The 9,987-nt window shown below is 35.1% G+C and overlaps 1 pseudogene; it reads right to left on the reverse strand.

The window, feature by feature from the left end:
* Positions 1-4,946: 4,946 nt before the first annotated feature.
* LOC109681814 (heterogeneous nuclear ribonucleoprotein A3 pseudogene) lies at positions 4,947-6,556 on the reverse strand (annotated as a pseudogene).
* Positions 6,557-9,987: the final 3,431 nt, after the last annotated feature.

The raw sequence follows: 9,987 nt of genomic DNA on the forward strand, positions 1-9,987 counted from the left end.
TTTCTTGAGATGCCATGAACTAGTTACCAATACAGGTATCAGACACTATACCTACATTGCCTTATTAGATCCTTGTAATAGCTATATGAAGTACACATGTTTTGCAGGTGAGGAGCTGAGGCTTGGAGGAATGAGATATCCTGTTCTAAGACACAATTGCTGAGGGGCAGAGCCTGGGTCCAACTCCACGAGTCGGGAATAGTTATCACCTGTTCTCTGTGTTTGCTAATAGATGTTGCCCACTCTGCTGAGTCCTTGCTACTGTCATTCATTGCCTTTTTATTTTTCTTTCTCTCAACCAATCTCCAAACTCCTAGCAAATATGAGTGATGTCTTTTCTCTGTCCCAACAACCTACCTCAATGTCTGGTACATCTTGAGTGCTCAATAATACCTATAGAAAGAAAGAATAAATGCCTCCGTTTGCCCTGTGTACCTCAGCAACTGCAACCATCACAATGAATAACAAAAAGGAGGCATTTTTAATACTGAAGGACCACAAATTTAAAAGTTAATGTTGACCTAGATGTCATTTTATCTTTATTACTAGATTACATCTTTGGAAAGAAAACACACACACATATCTATACTGACTAGCTGGAACTTTATAGTTAGAGACATTTAATAAATGAATATTAGTTGATTCAAGATGGTTTATAAGAGATGAAAAAGCCCATCACTAGTTTTTGTTTTTAAAAGAACTCTCTAGCAGAAAGAAAAGATTTGAAAGGAAGTGAGCATGGGGAGACCAAGTCAGAAAATAAAAAGGACAAACTATGAAGTCTTTGCCCAAGAAAATGTCAAAAGGCATCAGTGGAAATAATGTTCTCTTTGAGTATCTGTCTAAAATAAAAATGTGTAGAATCATAATAATAACCTATATATCTATAGACACTGAATATTTTCTACTTGGTGATGAGTAAATTTAGTAATTTTTTTAAATGAAATGATCTAAAAAAGACATGAAAACAATTTTCTTAAAATAAGTATTTTGTTTCAAAGCTTTTGCAAAAAAGCAGTCTGTTCTAATTAACATTCCATTTGCCATAGTAAGTGGAAATGCAAGTTTTACCTTTCCCTTTAGGATAGAGCTCTTCTGGGACTTTCCATCTGTTTCTGTTTCTCATCCTTTGAGGCAATTTCTCCACTTCAATCTGTGTAGTTTCTACTTTCATTTCATGTTTCACTTGCCCTCTGTACTAAGAAGATACTAAAACTTAGAACTGAGAAATGAGATGCTGTATGATTGTTTCACTTCTTGTGTTATCATAGAGTTCTCCACAGTGAAGGAAAGAATCCAGGTAAAAATCATTTTCCAGGTATTGACATTAATGTTGCTATTAAGGAAAGCACCAAAATGCTTATGTATCATTCTGCAGTTGGCAAACAGATAACACCATATGGCTTCATACTTCCTGACTATATAACAAATAATGCAGAATTTTATTTAAAAAGTAAAAGAGCTTTAGTTATGAGAACTATTAACTGCATAGAGCTAAAAAGTGAAAACTGTGCCTACATGCTGTAATTCTTGCTTATAATTCATGAAATTTGTCTCAAAGAACAAAATGACCACGTTTATGATAAAAACTTTAAAAATAAACATAAAAATGTCACATAAAAATGGTGGGAAATGAGGGGAAAGTGACATTTGACTGTATCAGACACATACACAAATATACTTACAATGCTTTGATAGGAAAATGGTCATCTATTTAGAAAAACAAATCTTGCAAATGGGTATTTAATGTAAACAGATAATTTTTATTTTGTTTCATTTCATTTTGTGCCATTTGTTTCACCAGTCATCAACTAGGGGAAAAAAAGGTCTTTAATTAGAAAGCTTATTAAGGAGAATCAGAAAGGTCCTTCTCAATACTGACAGGTAAACATTCTCCTGTTTTTGAAGGAAAACTGATGCTCAGAACATTTGAGGCTGTTGCCAAGAATTACACATTACAGCACTGGGCACTCAAAGCACATTTTTTGCCCTCTCAGTCCTGATTCTTTGCCAGTGCATTTTTTTTTTTTGAGGGAAACAGAGGAACACAGTGGGGAGACTGAACAAAACAAAACAACTTGTTTTAAGGGCTGCTTCTCTCCCTTATTAAATGCATAACCTTGAGAAAGTCATTTAAGTTTCAGGACCTCAGCCTCCTTGTGTAAGTAGAATGCCTACCTATAGGGGCAATGAACTAGATGAGATGTAAGACCATTTTTAAAGGTGATTTGCTGCAAAAAAAGAACTTGAAATTTTCAAAACCACAAACCAATATTTGGAATCTTTTGTTAGATTTACTCATTCACTTTTATTCGGCAGAAAGGCCTCCCTTATTTTAGCTAAAACTCATTAACCAATATATACTAAGGATAGTAACAAGCATGGTGGTGGTTACTCCTGAATCCCAGATACTCAGGAGACAGAGATCCATCCAGAGGACTGGATCAGTACAGCCCAGTACAAAGCACAAAACTCTACCCCAAAAATAACTAAAGTCAAAGGGTTGCAAGAGAGCTTCAGTGGTAGAGCACCTGCCTAGCAAACAGGAGGCCCTTGATTCAAAACTTAGTTTTATCTATATCTATCTATATCTGTCTACATCTATCTATCATCTATCTGTCATGTATATAATAGAGGAATAGAGGGAGAAATCTCCACAAGAGAATCCATAGACCCTTGAACTCAACATCCTTCAAAATAAGCTTGTTTTCTTTGTCCCTGCTTAAGCCTTCTTCTCTTCCTGCTGAAAATGCTTTTAGAAAACTGTCATCTTCTATTACTCCCTTTTCCCTTCCCAAATCTAATTATTCCTTGGGTAATACTATTTCTATTTCATAATTCATCTTCAAACCTCTCTTACTCCCCTTAATGTAATAAGTATCTACTTCTTTTTAATCATGTCCCCTGCAAGCCTTCCACATCCAGAGAGACCCAAGCTATCTCTAGTGAAATTTTTCTTCTTTTTTTCTTCATGAATAAAAGAACTTGAGACAATGGAGCTCAATTTTAATATAATGCTTCCCAAGCATTATTTTGACCAAATACCAAAGTTTAAGTTTTGATCATTGACAGTGTCCATTTACTTATACAACCAAACATAAAGTTATTAAGGACTTAACCATTTTCTAACATTAGCCTATTTTCTACACTGCTTATTCTCATTTGACCATTAACACATGGAATGTTGTCTGTTACATTTATTGGTCTGTAAGGGTTTTCTGGAAAACTGCAGGATCTGTGAAGACCAATTTCCATGTTGGCATTGCATGCATCTGGATATTAATAATACTGAGGCACAGAATTAGAGCAACAAAAGAGCATATTCAAACACTAGCATGCTTCATTCCCCTTTTTATTTCTTGTTTTGCTTAGTACTTTATAAACCAGGTAAAATTCTTAAATTCAAGCTTTAACTGCCAAAGAAAGAGTGACAGCAAGGCACATACTTATGGCTTGAGTGAAATTGTAGGCACTAGCTGGTACAAACATTGCTTTTTATATATACTACCTTATCATCTAAAACTCTTCTCACCAGCATCTACTAAACCAATTGATAAGTCACACCAACATGAATTAGGTAAAAATATACACAAAGAATAACAGTGAGTTTTTTGGGAATTTAAAAACTCAGACTGTCCAAATTTTAATTCAGGTCTTTGGGAAGTGAGAAACTTATACTAAGCAGCTGTGCTACATTTCTGTTGCATTAAGTTATTTTGGACAACTATACCTAGACTATCCTTGGTTTTATTCAGCAAAATGCATAGGGTACCAACAGTTAAGCATGCCAGCCAGTTAAGATTTGAACAATCAACTGTTTTCTATTCTTTTACTCAAAAACTTGTATGTGTGTGTTTGGCGGGGAGCATAATTAAACCAAGGAAAGTAACTCAATTTGTAGGACTCTGGGATTTAAAGTGAAAACATGAACAAAATCAGATAACTACTACTTTGTTCAGACATAGCAAACATAGTAGCCATGTATCAAAAATTAAGAGTAATTTTTAAGGTGGAGAGGGATACATCTATCACCCTACTCCAGAATTTAAACAGAGGGCAGAAGACATGTTCTACACCCCAAAACTGTGGCACCAGCTTAAATGTGACCAAGGTAAATGTAGAATGGAAATGTTGTAACACAGCTAGGACTCAACAAATCTAACACACTAAAATCATTATATTTGGAGAGAAAATACACAAAAACCAAGTAGGAATTTTGAGATTTTTTTCATATGAAGGTTATCTTAATCTTATTGAATTCACAAACATGCTAATTTAAGTACCCAGTCCTATGTATCTAAAACACGCATTGCAAACACACAAATATCTATTCTCTCCACATGTCAGCACCCATTCATATCATTGTTTAGAAATGGGGAGAATAGATTCCCCTTAAACTGCAAGTCAGTAGGTGTTTCTTTTAACTATAGCACATTTCATACAAAATAGTAATTAACAATAATCTTCTTTAATCATTAACTCACAAGGAATCACCTCCAAAATTCCATTTTGTTAAAGGTTCTGTACTAAAAGGTAGAAAAATTGAACAATACAAATATTGAAAAGTTAAAAATTCCTTAATTTTTATTCCTGGTATCACTACCACAATTTACAGAGCAATATACCTGATGTAATGAAAAGAAAAATACAAAGCTACAACAGGTAAAAATCCTCAGGAATATACATCTAATTGACACTATGTTGCATTAATCAATAGTTGTGCTTTTTACAAACTGTGGCTATGACAGTCCTGAACAAGAAGAGTTTCCTGTTCAAGCTATAGTAACTTTTCTGACTATGGATCACCATTCCTTCTGTGGCAGATTTTTACAGTTCCTCTAATGTATTTGAGATGACTGTCTCAGAGTAACCTGCAGTTTTCCCGACAACTCCTCACTCTCTCTCTCCTGCTAAGAATTGTTGCCTTTTTTTTGCTGTTTTTAAAACTATCTGCTACCATATCCACCACTTCCACCACCAGATCCATAGCCACCACCAAAGGGAATGACAAAGCTTCTTCCACCAAAACTTTCATGCGTCCATAATTTGACTGCTGTTGCCCACTATAATTTCCATAATCATTATAGTTCCCACCACCATCATAGTTACCACAACCAAAATTTCCTCCTTCATTGCAACTGTCATAACCTCCTCCATCACCACCATATCCATCACCATGGTTCCCATATCCTGGTCCACCAAAACCATAGCCTCTTTACTACTATAACCAGGACCACCACCATAGTTGACACCATCACCTACAAATCCATTATATCCACCATCACCTCCTCCATAACTACCTCTGCTGCCATCACTTCCACCTCCACCCCTGCCTCCTTTTCTACCAGTTTCCCACACCACCAAAATTACTTCTACCACCTACAAAGTTTCCTCTATAACCCATAAAATTACTAGATCTACCTCCATGACCTCTTTGTTATCCAGTAGACTGCATCTCTTGCTTAGAAAGGTCATTTTTCACTTCACAATTATGCCCATTAATAGCGTGGTATTTCTAAACAACCATTTTATCAACTGTATCACGATCATCAAAACTAACCAAAGAAAATCCTCCTTTTCCCACGTTTATTATCTCCATTGTTTCAATCTGGCCATACTTTTCAAAGTCTCTCAAATTATATTCTTCTGTATCTTCTTTAATACCACCAACAGAAATTTTCTTCACTGTTATATGGGCATAGGGCTTTACAAATCCTTTCTAAAAACAGCTCTCTTTGGTTCTAATACACACTCAGCAACCTTGTGTTGTTGAGCACACATTGCTGTGTTCAACTCTTTAACACAAGCATAAGTCACAAAACCAAAGCCCCTGGAACAAGCATTCATGTTTGGGGGTCACACAATCTGTGAGTGTTCCCTATTTCTCAAAATGTCCTCTTAAACTATCATCTGTAGTTTCAAAGCTCAGACTACTTATAAACAGCTTCCTTAGCTGCTCTGGCTCCTATTTAGGTCATGGCCTTCCTTCCCTGAAGTGGAGTCAAAGTCAGGCTGGATGCTACTGGACAGCAGTTTTACCTCCATTTTGAGACTGGACTCATCTCTTCCAACTTGAATTCAATATGGGATCAATAGGAAGAGGCCCTAATTTTTTAATTTACTTTTATTTTTTACTTTTTGAGACAGGGTCTTTCTATGTAACCCAGGCTAGGCTTGAATTTGTGATCCTCCTGCCTCAGTCTCCCAAGTGCTAGAATTACAGGGGAGCTCCACTGTGCCTACCTCTTTGGTGAACTTTGAAAGATGTTCCACCAGGTCTCCCTGGCCCTTATCATATCTTCTTTCTTACATGCTTCTTATTGTGCTCTGTGTTTGACAGATTAAAATCCAAACCCTCTCTCATGACCTAAAAGGTTTTGCCAATTAGATTATAAATATTATTCAAACCCAACCTCTCTAACCACCTCTGCTGGCCTTTCCCTCATTCACAAACCATGAACAACTGTTGCTCTACTTCATTATTCCTGAAATAAGTATGTGAACTTCCATAAATTCCATGACCCCATACCTTTGTCTGCAAAACTCTTCCTTCCATTGTCCCAGGAAGGTTTCTCTTGGATTTTATAATTGTCATAACTAATTTTGTATGTTAAATCAATTCACCTAAGTGATATCAGATGTTAATAACACATTATTGGCATGTGTCTGTGAGGGTGTATCTGGAAGACATTAGCATTTGAATTGGTTGAGTTAGTAAAAAAGATCCACCCTCATCAATGTGGGCAGACATTATCCAACCCATTCCTCAGCTGAACAAACAGGCAGAAGAAGGGGAAATTCTACCTCTCTTCTTCTGCTGGGCCATTCATCTTCTGGCTTTGGATATTGGAGTTCCGGTTTTCTTGGGCCTTAGGACCCTGATACTTCACAGCTGTTCTCTACTCCACAATGCTGGACCCAAACTTTTGGCCTTGGAGTTTTGCCATCCATTGTCTACCCTAGTTCTCCAGATTTGAGACAGAAAATCATTGGCTTTTGGACCAACAATATTCTGTGAGCCAATTCCTATGATAAATCCCCTCTTTCCCTCTCTCTCTTACCTCTGATACTTGCCATTATGTGTTGGTAGATTCTACATCTAAAAAGTCATGCCCCTGTGTTTTGCAATTCTTTTTTTTCTTGAGTTCTTTCATCTTTCCCTAGGATTCCTCTCTTTTCTCTTCCTGGAATTCTGATTATTTGAACATTGGCCACCTTGGATTAATTCTATTTTACTTCTATTGAAGTTTCCATTTCTGGGTTTGTATTTTGAATTAAACAACAAAACAGAAGAGAGAAGAAAAGCAAGACACAAAAACAAAGTGGAAGCTAGAAAATGAATGTACAAATTGTAATTGAGAAAAATCATTAATAAGAGGTGATGGAAGGAAAATACAACCCAACCCAATGTACACGAATAATTGCCCCTACCTCTTAACAATAAGCAATACCTGGTAAAGTTGGTTGAGAATTTAAGAAGCCAGTAAACACCCAGAGCCTTTTTCTGAAGTACCTAATTTTCCCAATTTTAGCATTTTTTTTTCACAGCATCATATGTCTTGCATCTCTCTCAAGTTTTCTTTCCTATAATAGTCCCTGTGTCCTTGTGTTGCCTGATCATTTGTTTTGGTCCAGTTTTTCATGTTTCATGAAACATGAATTTGCTTCCTCAAATTTCTGGCATTCTTTTAGAATGTGTGACTTTCAGAATATGATGGTTGAGGCTTGTCAACTATGTGTTTAGTTGTAGAAAGTTTTAGTTGTAGCCTGGACAACTAAACATATTACTAAACATAAACATATTACATAAACTAAACAATTAAACATATTGACATCTTAATGCCAATATGTTTAATCTTTTCCATTAGAATGACCATTTAACCTAAAAAGGACTTGCCCAATTTTCTGTCTGGCAGATGAAAGCATGGTTATAATTATTCTGGTGGATGAGCAGAAGAAATCTGTTGGTTCCAGAATCCAGTTTCCAACTCTTCTGCATCCTTGCCATCCTCTTTAATTTTGAACATTTTGAGTATAATCGCATCTCATTATTATTTATTTATATTATCCTAAAGTATATTGGTGTTGAACACCTTTTTGTGTGTTTATGTCATCTTCATTGGTGAATTTTTTCAAATATTTTGCTCATTTTTATTGGGTTGTTTTTATATTGGATTTTGAGAATCTTTATATATTACAGATATAAAATATTTATCAGATATATGTTTTGACACTTTTTTTCTACTCTGTGGCTTTATTTTCATTCTCTTAATGATGTCTTTCAAACAGAAAAAAATTGAAGTTTTATTTATCATTTTTTTCCTCTAAAAATCATGTTTTGGCGTCATTAACTAAAAAACTCTCCTAACAGAAGATCACAAAGGTTTGTCTGTAGAATTTTAGCTTGTTGATGTAGATCTATGACTCATTTTTAGTTAACTTATGTATATGCTACAAGATAAGGATCTTCAGTTTTTGCTTTGTTTTATGTATTGACATCTAGTTTTTCTACAACAGTTTTTGAAAAGACAATCTTTAATCTAGTGAATTACTTCTGTGTCTTTGCCAAAAATCAGTTGTCCATACATGTCTGGGTGTATATCTGAACCCTTTAGCTTGTTCCACTGGTCTAGTTTATTTTTTTATCACAGCCACAAAATACAACATCTTGGTTACAGTAACTTTATAGTAAGCTTTAAAATCAAAATAGAAGTAGTCTTCTATATCTGCTATTCTTTTCCAAATTTGTTGTGGCTATTCTTGGTTATTTGCACTTCAAAATGAATTTTAGAATTATTTTGTCAATTTCTATAAAAAATCTACTAGTATTTATATTGGGATTGTTTAATCTTTAGATCATTGAGAGAGAACCCAGATCTTAATACTGTGCTCCCTCCAGAATGCAGAATATCTTGCCATTTGTTTACTTTTAATTCTCTCAGTAATATGAGAAGTTTTCAGTATGTGGATCTTTCACATTTCTTTGCCAGCTTTATCTCTCAACATTTTCATATTTTTTAATGCTATTGAAATATTTTTAATTCCATGTTTTATAGTTTTGGTTGTTTCATTATACATGGAAATACAAATAATTTTGTATATTTCTCTTCTATCCTGAAACTTTGCCAAGCTCACCTACTATTTCTAGTAGCTTTTTGGTAGATTCCATAAAATTTTCAACACAGGTAGTCATGCCATGTATAAATAGTTTTGTTCCTTCTTTCTTATCTGGATGCCTTTGATTTCTCTGCCTTACCTTATTGCAATCACAAGAAATCTGCAGTATATTGTTGAATAGAAATGATAAGAGCTGCTGATTTTGTAGAGAAAGCATTCAGTCTGTCACCATGAAGCATGATGCTCATGTTAGACTTCTCATAGATGCCCTTTATTAGGTTGAAGAAGTTCCCTTCTATTCACACTCTACTGAGAATTTTCACTGGATATTGAATCCTGAGCTGAAACCATGCTTACTTTTGATTCTTTAAAGTAGTTGATGCCTATACTCTTGCTGACATGGCTTTTCCCCTATTTTTCTCCTCACATCTTCTTTATGAAATTGACAAATAAATAAAAATTATACATGTTAAAGATACACAAGATGATTATTTGATATATTTACACATTGTATAGTGCACACACCCATAATTACCATTATTGTGCATGAGTTAAGAATACTGAAAATCTGGTCTCTTGGGCTGGGGGCATAGCTCAAGTAGTAGAATTTATGCCTAGCTAGCTAGCACAAGGCCCTGATTTAAACCCCAGTGGCACCAAAAAAAAAAAAAAGAAAAAGAAAAATCTGCTCTCTTATCAAACTTCAAGTAAATAATACAGTATCAGTGACTATAATCACCATGCTATACATTAGATTTGCAAAACTTATTTGTCTTGTATTTGAAAGTTTTTATTCTTTGCCCAATATGTCCAACTCCCCCTTCCTCTAGTTCCTGGAAACCACAATACCACTGTCAATAAGAGTCTGGC

The sequence above is a fragment of the Castor canadensis genome, chromosome 8, assembly GCF_047511655.1.
Source record: "Castor canadensis chromosome 8, mCasCan1.hap1v2, whole genome shotgun sequence".
Lineage (NCBI taxonomy): Eukaryota > Metazoa > Chordata > Mammalia > Rodentia > Castoridae > Castor > Castor canadensis.